This window comes from Cimex lectularius, unplaced genomic scaffold, assembly GCF_000648675.2.
Source record: "Cimex lectularius strain Harlan isolate CLEC.00 unplaced genomic scaffold, Clec_2.1 scaffold242, whole genome shotgun sequence".
Taxonomy (NCBI): domain Eukaryota; kingdom Metazoa; phylum Arthropoda; class Insecta; order Hemiptera; family Cimicidae; genus Cimex; species Cimex lectularius.
The window spans coordinates 27,201-38,298 of NW_019392935.1; the positions used below are offsets into that span (position 1 = coordinate 27,201).

General features: G+C 35.9%; 1 long non-coding RNA gene across 1 annotated transcript; it reads left to right on the forward strand.

The window, feature by feature from the left end:
* The first annotated feature begins 6,737 nt into the window (after positions 1 to 6,737).
* Positions 6,738 to 10,234, forward strand: LOC106671426. Its single transcript, XR_001341176.1, has 4 exons — positions 6,738 to 6,783; positions 7,031 to 7,102; positions 7,159 to 7,229; positions 9,706 to 10,234. It is a non-coding gene; the product is annotated as an uncharacterized LOC106671426 (long non-coding RNA).
* The last annotated feature ends 864 nt before the right edge of the window (positions 10,235 to 11,098 follow it).

The following is an 11,098-nucleotide window of genomic DNA, read 5'->3' on the forward strand; positions in this document are numbered from 1 at the left end:
GAATTTTACAAATACAATTAGGATGTGGAAAACAAATTATGAGTTTATACAATGCTAGAAAAATTTAGATTTCAAAAAACGAATACTTACGAATACTTTGATTGAATCTAAAATTNGTGCCAACGTTTCGATCTTTATTGAGATCATCTTCAGGGCTCAAAGTGTTTGTCTTCTGTGTAATTGTGCCATTCTTGCGTGTCGTGTTGAGAGTGAATGTTTATAAATCCCAAGCTCTGAAGATGATCTCAATAAAGATCGAAACGTTGGCATGATAAAGAAAATGTTTTTCTAAAACCTAAGTCATACCAGACCGCAACTCACGAGCTCCAAATAATCATTTACACTCAAAATTGATCAACCATATCCGCACCTCTCACACAATGAAATGTCTCCTTCATGCTCAAACTTCATTTAGGTTTTTGCTGTATAATGACCTAAATATCAGTCAACCTTTCTTGAACATAGCGCAAATATCTAAAATTCCATCTATTCTGCTAGCTCGCTAGTTTTTCAAAGTTAGGTGCGAGTTACTTTATCTTAATTATAATCCCGCAAGAGTCCATAGTTCCGATACGTGCTCTCTCTGCAACTGGCAGGCTCGAGAAGATTGCTTTCACTTTTTAGCAGAATGCCCAGTTTTAGCGGAATTTCGAGCACGGCATATAGGCTTGCCGACGTTGACAAGAGAGCAACTAATCTCTTTATTAAATAACCCCGAGTCATTAAATGTAGTCAAATTTACGATGTCAGCCTGAATCTACAGGCAAATACTGTGTTTTAATTTCAATTATTAAATGTTTATTGTATATATCAGAGACACCCTGGTTATTTATACGTGCATAAGTGTATGTAAATATACATAGAAACGTTGTTATTTTACTTTAATTTCTCCCTCTCTTTTGTTTATTCCTTGAGAAGAAATGTGTTGTTTGTTTATTAAAAATTTATATCCGACTCCGGCAGACGGTTGGTAACCATTGCCGTTATGAGTTTTTTAGTTATGTGCAATTTTTTTCTCTGTTTTGTTTATCTAATAAAGTACATTTTTCATTCATTCATTCATTCATAAAAAGAGAAAGCAATGAAAAAAATGTTCAATTCAGTATGGGGTATTTTTTGTACCTCCTCGTGAGGAATAATGAAAATATTCCACAGTACTACATTCAAAACCTGAGAGTGAAATAAGCCATTGTGGCAGAAAAACTTGGTTCTCGCCATAAGCATTGCAGAGCATACATCTAACATCCATTGAACCTGAGCAGTGCTCGGGTTTGGTGGCATCGATTTTATGAGGTTTTGTGGAATATTTTAATTATTTTTGGCTTTATAAAAACGTCAAAAGAAGAAATTTATCAAACAAAATACACTGAGAGGCAAAAAAGAGGCCACCCTCGTTTTTTAACAAATACTTGAAATAGTTATCATTTTTTGTTGTTTATGGGATATTTTTAAAGAAAAGTATAAGATACAGCTAAATAAAAAAATAAATATAAAATTAAACTGATTAAAACAATTTTATCAATAATCCATTGTATTTCGTGGTCCGATTGACCAATAACGTCTTTCAATTAATTAATCTTTATGTAAGGTATTGGTTGGAATGAAACAGTGTCACGAGTGGGATTCGAACCGGGATTGATAGATTTGTAGTATTATTAGTAATTACATTCACTAATTTCGTTGTCCGCTTGACCAATTAATTATTACAATTAATTAAGGGTTTTAGTTGAGATAAAAAAGTCAATGGCACGCGCGGGATTCGAACCCACGATCTTCGGCTAAATACGCCGCTGCTCTACCACTTGAGCGATCGTGACTTCGATCCACTCGCACACCAACTTCCCATCTCAACATCACCTCTGAAATTTTCTCTCCTTTTTGCCATTTTAAATTCGAGGAAGGGAAAAGTAGAAAGGTAGGTTGAGATGGGAAGTTGTTGTCCGAGTGGATCGACGTCACGATTTTAACGGTGTAGAAAGAGAAAAAGATAGGGTGAGGGTAAACGAAATGTTTTAATAGAATTTTTCACTTCTCTCAATATTTTCTCAGTTTAAACTTTAAGAAACCAAGTCATATTTAACATAAATACATCGATGGAAAGAGGAACGTTTTTCTAAAATTGCTATTGGTACTTACTTTAATCCGGAAGTTGTGAACTAATTTCTGAGAGGTCTGTATATTTTTTTAAATGGCATTAAATAGCTGCTTAAGACTAATCGAATTGAAAAAAAAATTAACATATAGCTAAAAAAAATATTACAATTGGCGAAGTTAAGGTTGCTTTTTTATCATAAGAACCATTACTTGGACTGAAATAAGGGCGGTCCTGCTACCAATTTGGACGGACAGGACATAAAACATTCGGGTTACCGTTAAAGTTGATGACCGTGTCACACTGCACTGGTCGCATAAAATGAAAGATGGTCTTCAACAAACAGACATTTTCATCTTGGGTGAAGCGTCGATGTTTCACCAAACTGCATTAGCCACTATCTATACGACATTTAGGGCTGTTTTTAATAACGATCGTGCATTTGCTGGGAAATTTATAATGGGTAGTGACTTTGGAAAGGTTTTACCAGTCGTAAAAAAAGGAGGCAGTAGGCTAATTTATGAAGCATGTTTAATAAATACACTGACAGGCAAAAAATTCCACCCAGTTGTAATATAACTTGATGTGCATATATTTTTATATATTAATCAAATTTTCACGTTTTTTAACGTTTAATAATTGAGTCTTCCTACAAAAAAGTTTAAAAATGTAACTTGCCAAGGAAAATGAAAAATGAAAAGACCCGCATGTTATGCTGTTGGAGGTAGTTTGTACTATGCCAGCGACATGTGGACGATCAGTATCGTCCATTAGAATAGGATTGTCGTTGATTTCATCTAAGATAGGCAACGCATGATATTCCAAAATTTCATCCGCATAGCGAGTGGTTGTCAATGACCTTCCATTAACAAGAACCAACACGATGCGACTCTTCATTGAAATTCCCGCCGACACCATCTCCGAGCTACTTTGAAAATGTTGGCTCTGGGAAAAAATACAGGCTTCGTACCTTTCATTTCGACTTCTCCGCACTCTTTCACGCCCATCTGGAGATCGTAGAGCAAATCTACACACATATGTAAAAAGTACAGCACACGAATCGTCCAAAGACCAATGGCTGTGTTTTAGAGCAAATGCGAGCCATGCAACTCAGTGTGTTCTGGTCAATTTTGGTCCTCTTACGGGGCGAAAAGCCATCAGACCATACTGATTTAATCTTCTCGAGCAGTGCGTTCAGAAATTTGGACACCTCGAGTTTCCTGGAGCTGATGAATCGCTTGAACAATAGTAAGGTGCCGGTTTCGCAAGATTCTCAATGTCAAAAAATGGTCATCCTGTGGTTCTGTTACACTAGGCCCTCCTGAACCGGGCCTTTATGGTAGAACCCAGTTTCTCGAAAATGTCTAACCGCGTCTCTCAGTGTTTCTTAGGGAACTTAGGCAGGGGATGGCAAAAGCCGCATACCTGATGGAACGTCCATCATCCATAGTTCCCACACCACGCGCAACATTCTCAGCACTAAGTGGCATTTTTAAGTTTAAAAATTGAAATTAAGAAAACAAAGATGAAACTAAACGGTTTATTGTTTCAGAATTCAAATGAGACTGAACAAACATTTCAAATTTCGTAAAAAGTAAAAATTGAAAAATCCTGTATCCTTTTTTTTGGATTATGAATTAAGCGTGTTTACCTCTAATAGATATTCCCCATTTGTTTGCGCCGGAATAAATAGGTTTAAGAAAAAAAATGTACTTGTTTAATATTAGATTTATTTAAATGTAATTATTATTTTGTTACGTTTTGTTTATATATTTAGTTTCAACATGTGTTAAAACAATCATAAAATTAATATAAGTGATGTAAGTGGCATTAAAATACGGTTGGCCCTGCAAACAAACAATATCTAGTAGGCCCGTTTTTTCGCTTGGAGGCAGTGGCAGTGTTTTTCGAACTTTTGTTCTGTGCGCACCTACGCTGTTTTCGTTCCGTTCCCTAACCTATTAAATGTTTGTCGCGAAGTGAACACCTATTGGAAAAACCTGATAACCTCGGCGAAGGCATCACGCACGTCACCTGATCCCCGACCATCTGAATCTGACCTCGATACCTACCGCTACCTCGATCTGTACCAGTTCAAATAGATGAAGATTTGCTATCTACCTCAAACCATCAGCTGAGTAAACAAACAAACAAGCAAAAAACTTCTGTTTTAGCTTTTAATAATATTGTAATTAATTTACTTTGTTAAGTTTAATATTCCCTTGGCCTATTGTTTATGTTTAAGAATTTAGTTGTAAATGTAACAACATTACAATTTTATGTATAAGTACAATTATAGTATTGATTGTTTATAAATTATATTTTTTACTAGATTATCTCTCCAATTCACCTTCAAGTAAAGAAACCCTACATTCAAATTCCTGGAAACGGATTGGGAGGTACGCTAATAATTGCAGTAGCCCCTCCCGCCAACACCATTTAAAACATAGCATAGACAAATATTATATTGGTAAAAACAGTGAGACAAATTAATGGTAACAAAGCGGGGAAAAAATCAATTGGGTGGAATTTTTTTGCCGTCTGTTGTTTGAATTTCGCTTGAACCAATGACGCTATCAAAAAAACTAAAAATACGTATTTAATATTAATATTTTTATGTCCATTATCAATAAGTGCCAGTCCACGCGCAACATCCTCAGCACTAAGTAACATTTTTATGTTTAAAAATTGAAATTCAGAATAGAAAGATGAAACTAAACAGTTTATTGTTTCAGAATTCAAATGAGACTGAATAAGCATTCTAAATTTCAAATTAAGTGTGTTTACCTCTAATTTAACACATAGCATAAACCAATATTTATTGATAAAAACAATGAGTCAAATTAAGGACAGAATTTTCTTTTATCGAGAAAATGGAAAAAAATCAATTTTATGAAATTTTTTGCCTGTTTAGTTTGTTATGGAATAGCTTTCAGCAATTTAATTGTCCACAAATGGAGATTCGTAAATAATATCATAAAAACCTTGAAACACCCCTGGAAATGAGAAATTAAGGGTTTTCGTTTGCGAGTCGGTGAACTCATGTTGAACCTGCACAGGGTCACTTACTGGGTCCTATGACCACAGGAAATGTTACGCGATAATTTAATTGAAGAGCTTTATCCATTAAAATTATCTAAGGAAAAACTGAGTATTAACGCTGAATTAGCAGGTACAAATGATGAAATGAAAAAAAATCAATCATCTCGTTGTGAAATGACTACCAGGTGAAATTGTTAAGTGTGTTTACATAGATTTTCCTATGGAGTCACTAGCTGGTGACAAAACCCACAATGCAAACGTAAGTTTACAGTATCCCATTGAATATTAACAATCAATGACACCTTCAGGTTTGCCTCCAGGACTGCACTTAAAAGAAAAATGTATGGTTATGCTATTAATTTATGCGTAAGAGACGGTTTATGTAAAGGGATCCGTTTGATAGTAAGAAAAATTGATAGGACCATACTACACTGCGAAATATTAACTGGGAATAAACAGGGAGATATTGTGCACATTTTTGAAACCATCTAACACTTGCTATGACCATCAAAGTCACAAGGACAAAGTTTTGGGAAAATAGTTTTCTTTATGAATTCAAACCACACAATACTTATTTATGGATAAATAGCCCTGTCGAGGTGTACGACAAAGATTAAATTACAATGCAAGCTAAAAGAAAAAAAGCATAGAAAATATTATTTTTTACGAAGCGTTGGAGTAGTGTACAAAGTTATTTCCTTTAGTCTGTCAAAAATCCAGATTTTTGAGCTTATTTTTTTGAAGTTGCTCTTTCTGACTTATTGAAGAAAAAAATAATATAAAACTAGAAGGGGGCTCGTCAACCCCCGGCCGCCCCAAGGCAGCTAGCGTTTGCTAGCTTTTTCGCGAAGGGGTGAGTGGGCAATAAAAAAATAAGGGATCGCCGAAGTAGCTTGGGGGTCCTTTCAATCCTTTGAACTTATTACAACTTGAATTTTCAATTCGATTTAATGGAACGTTTGGAGTACCCAAGTTCAGATTAGGATTAGTAAAAGGTACTTTTGCAATGTCTATGTTTAATTAATTTGGTAAACTAAGACACTGACGAGTAGAACAGTTATTTATTATTTATTTAGTATCTAGTCATTATGAAATTAATAGATGAATTCATTTGACTAGGCTTAATAAAAAATGTATTTTTAAAACATGTTTAGTGATAATTTGTAATAATTTGTACATTTCAATTAATTAAGGTTTTTAGTTGATATAAAAAAGTCAGTGTCACGAGCGGGATTCGAACCCACGATCTTCGGCTAGATATCGTGAGCTTTATCCACTCGGACACTAACTTCCCGTCTCAACCCCACCTTTTGAATTTTCTAGTTCTAGTTGCCTAGTCAACTAAAAACTTTAATTAATTGAAATGTATCAATTGGTCAAGCGGACCACGAAAACTAGTGAATATAATTTGTAAAGCTAAAATGAACTTGTTTTATACGTTTTTATACTGCAAATTTTATTTAGTTAATTACTTGTAAATGAAAATAATAATTCTTAATATGTATTTTTAATTTGTACGAATTTTATGATTAAAATTTGCGTCTGCGCGCTGAGATTAGTAGCCGGTGTAAAGCAGATCCCCTCTTAAACTGTACAGTCACAACTGCGCTTGTCTTGAGACTAAACACCTACTATTAGCAAAATCCTAGGTAAATATTTTTTCTCGAACTCGTTTCTTTCAAATTGCGATTTAGGTTAACATTTCTTAACGATATTCTAGAACAAATATAAAATAATAATATATAGAAGTTGAAAACTAATTTGTTTAACTAATGGCGGTTTCTAACAGGGAATTTTTATAACAGAAAAAAAGATGTGCTATTTGCATCATAAAACCCGCCAATGTTAGAAAAATTCTCACCTGATTTTTTTTTTTAATACAAGAACGTTTTATAGCCGGCAACATAATTTTTTACGGATATTCATCGTCTTTTCACAACTCCTCCGAGGTTTCGACAGCATTCAAAGGTACAAAACAAGCGAGGTTTCCTTGAGATCCTCATTAATTTATGTTTTTCTTTAAGGAAATCTTCACCACTTGCGGGATAAGACGAGCAAATAAGAAACGCATCTTCCTCTTGGTAACTTTCAGGAGGTAATCTCAAAATAATAAAAAAAATATCAAAAACTAACTTACTTAACTTATCAAATAACTTAATAAATAAATTATGGCACAGAATGTGAAAATTTTAACTTCGTTTTTGTTATTTTCAATAAGCGATTTGTTTAATTTTAATAAATATTCTGTGCTTTGTTTTAAATAGGTCATTTTTAACAATAAAGCCAACTGTAAAGCATAAAGTACATAGCAAACATAAAATAACAAAACTTCTAATGGAGCGGGAACTGATTAAACTGAATTTCTTGGGATGTTGGTAGCAATGGGTAGGCCCCTTTTAGTTAATAAACAATTTTTTTAAACATACTCTATGTTTTGAAGATGAAGAGGAACAAACCAGAAGACCCATCAACATTCCAAAAAATTCACAAAACCGACCAGTACCAAAACAGCAAATAAAAATACGGTAGAAACATCAGGACTTCAGAATATGTTACCTGATTATATTTTTTATTACATACCTCATTATAAAATCACATGTAAATATTTAGTTTTTTCGTTAGATTTCGGACAAAATGTGCCAAGGTTCGTCAGTTTCAAATTGGCATCGCCCTCCGCGCGCGCATTTTAATCTCTGATCATTTGTTTCTATTTTCACTAGAAATCTTGGATATTGACTAGTTTGTAAAATTTTTATTTAAAATATCCCTATTATCAGTTGGTAGAGAGATGAGTAAGTTTATTGTATTGCTTTTTTTAACATACCTAACATCAATTAATAGCATTCATGAAATATTGTAAACAGTGTGACCATTGTTTTATTTGTTTACCGGCAGATTACGGATTGATATCTTTTACACGATTAAAATATAAATAAAAAGAATGGTCAGTTCTGTTAGGAAAATAAAAATTCTTCTGCAGTTGATAAAAAAAAGGCCGTGCTAACAATGATTCACCCAATAAATTGTCATGTTGAATGTTTTGACTATGCATACCTAACGAAATGTTTAATCATTTTTTCGCGTGGTTAGGCAACCCTTTCTTTTCACGCAAATAAATTACATTCATTCCAGTAAATTGACATCAACACAACACCCAAACTTACTCCCCCCCAGGGTACTCGATATTTCGGGGGTGGGGTTGAACTCACTCTGGCGATCTTGTCGAAATCGTGTTATTCCGCCATACCTCGAAAAGTCTAAGTTCCTTGAACTTAGAAATAGATACGTCGGTTTTCGTCTGATTTTTACAGACGGGTCCAAGACCGGCGATGGTGTGGCGTGTGCGTGTATAGCAGAGAGTCGCCAACTTCTGATCGTTGCCCCCTGATTGCAGCGTATACACGGCAGAGCTGTATGCGATTTGGCACGCTGTCGAGGCGGTGCGGACCGAGGAGGGCTCGGCCTTCCTCGTATGTACCGACTAACTTGGCGCTGTTTGGGCTTTACGAGACAGGCTCTCTGAGGACCCTTTCGTCCTGCTCTTGTTAGAGAAATACGCGGAGCTGGAGCCTCTCGGAAAAACGGTGGTTGTTCTCTGGTTCCCGGACACGTCGGCCTGGAGGGTAACGAACGTGCGGGCGAGGCGGCGAAAGCCGGGACGTCCCACCCTCCGGATCGGACCATCGCGAACAGGCCTTCTGACGCTAAGCATGCAGTGAAAAACATGATAAAATATGCGAGCCAAGAGCATGACCGGCCCTCTGAGAACCTGAGCAGGAGAGAAGGGATCGTCCTCACCCGATTGAGGATTGGCCATACACGGTTGACACACGGGCACCTGCTTTTGGGCCAAAGCCTGATGCAGAGAAAGGTTGCTCGATTGTCCCACATAATAGAGGCGTGTCATGCCTTAGCTCCGTGCAGAAAGCGTGTAGGCATGCTGCCGAATTTAAGAATGGTTCTCGGACACGGTAGCGAGTTTCAGGGTCCCCTGTTCCGCTTTTTAAGGGACTTGGGAATTTTTTATTGCATATAGTCGTTAAGTGTTTCTGTGTTTTGTATGAGTGTATTTATTAGATTGAATGGGGAGGGGTTGATGGTGGAATAACATCGCCATCGGCCCTCGAGCTGTGTACGTGACTGAGGTCGATGGCGGAATATTTATAAAAGTACCACATCGACCCCAATTGGATTGGCTTGTTATTGTGTGCAGGTTGATGGAGGCATAATCGGTATTCCATCCATCCAATAGAATGAATGCAATGTATATAGGTGTGAATGTATTTATTTGTGTGAATGCGTATTGAATATATGTTGCAATATTTCGCATGCGCCCGGGGCTGAAGTGATCAAGCTGACCAACTTAATGAGACCAACATACTTTTGCTCCCGTGACGTCACATATCCACCCCGGGATCTAAATAAATCAACATTTAAAAATCTCTAGACATAAAGTAAATATTTTAATAAAATAACAAAGTATTGGGCATGACCGTTTGGTGTACATAAAGGATTTTCACTTTTGAAACTCACCTTGACTGAAACAATTAATTTATAACTGTATTTTTTAGGTTTAATGGGAGAAAAATCGTTCTAACATGAGAGTAAAAAGGCTTGCAGCTCGTTTAAAAGTAAAGAGACCTAGATTACTGGCAATTAAAAAGCTGAATAACGCAGTACAGGCAGCATCTCAGAATTGTGTCAAGACTCTGGAGGAAATCGGCGTTTATGCCGATATGACCAATATCGAATTTGAACAAAACCATCATCAACCTTTCCCCTTTCGGAATGATTCTGAAGGGGCGGCGTCGAATTCTTCAGAGCAGGATCAAGAGCCCAGAATGTTCGCGATGTTCCATACCGGACGTCCAAGATCGGATGTTCAGCTCGGCGAAACAGTTTACTGCGAATGTCAACTGTGTTGTGTAGACGTGGACGGCGATTCCTACTCTTTCCAAACGAAAGAAAGTTTATAATATATCCGAAAAAATCAACCAACACCTAACAGATTCCGTCCATTTCAATTTAAATATGCTTAGTGAAATAAATTATGAGCAACTTATCTGGCGATGATTTTTTAATTGGCAGAAACAACTTTAAAGACAGAGTATGAACTCATATTTAGAATGTTTATGTAAAAATTATGATTCTATCTCGATCGACCATTAAAAATTTACGAATTAAGTTATGTATTATGAATAGAGTGCTTATCCTTTTTATAATTATTGGCTTACATTTTTACGAAATACATAAGCCTTAGTTACTGTTTACCGAAATTAACTATTTCTTACGCCGTTGAATCGGGGCAACACCAAATTTATCAAAGTTGCCAAAACATAGATAATCCCAAGAGTTTAATTATTTTTCTTTCAATGATTCATCCCGTTTATAGGCAAAATAGACTTTTTAGCGTCAATCTGAAATTTCCACCTTGGAACCTTTTGTCTCCAACATGGCTCTTCACATCACTATTGCACCTTCTATCGATTGTTATATTTGACAAACATGGCTTGGGATATAAAAATTTTCATATCTTGTTTATAATTTAACCATTTCTTGTCCAAATTTGCTTCAGAGCATTGCAATTAGCGATTTTGTTTGAGGTTAGCAGGAAATCCCATTAGTTCAGGGCGGGTGCAGTGTTGCTTCTGCCTGACTTTTGACAAGGCTGATTTTTTGTAGCCAGTCTAAAATTTCCATCTTGGAACCTTCTATCTCCAACATGTCTCGGAATATAAAAAATTTCTTATCTAGTTTATAATTTAACCATTTCTTGTCCAAATTTGCTTTAGAACAATGCCAACTTTACAGATTTGTTTAAGGTTAGCTCTTCTTGCTTTGTATCCGCCCGTGTATTGGTAACACTGATTTATTTGGCGCCAATCTAAACTCACGGGATTTACCGCTAACTTTTCGACAAAATTGCTTAAATTCGTCTTGCTCTAAGTCAACGTTAAGAGTTAA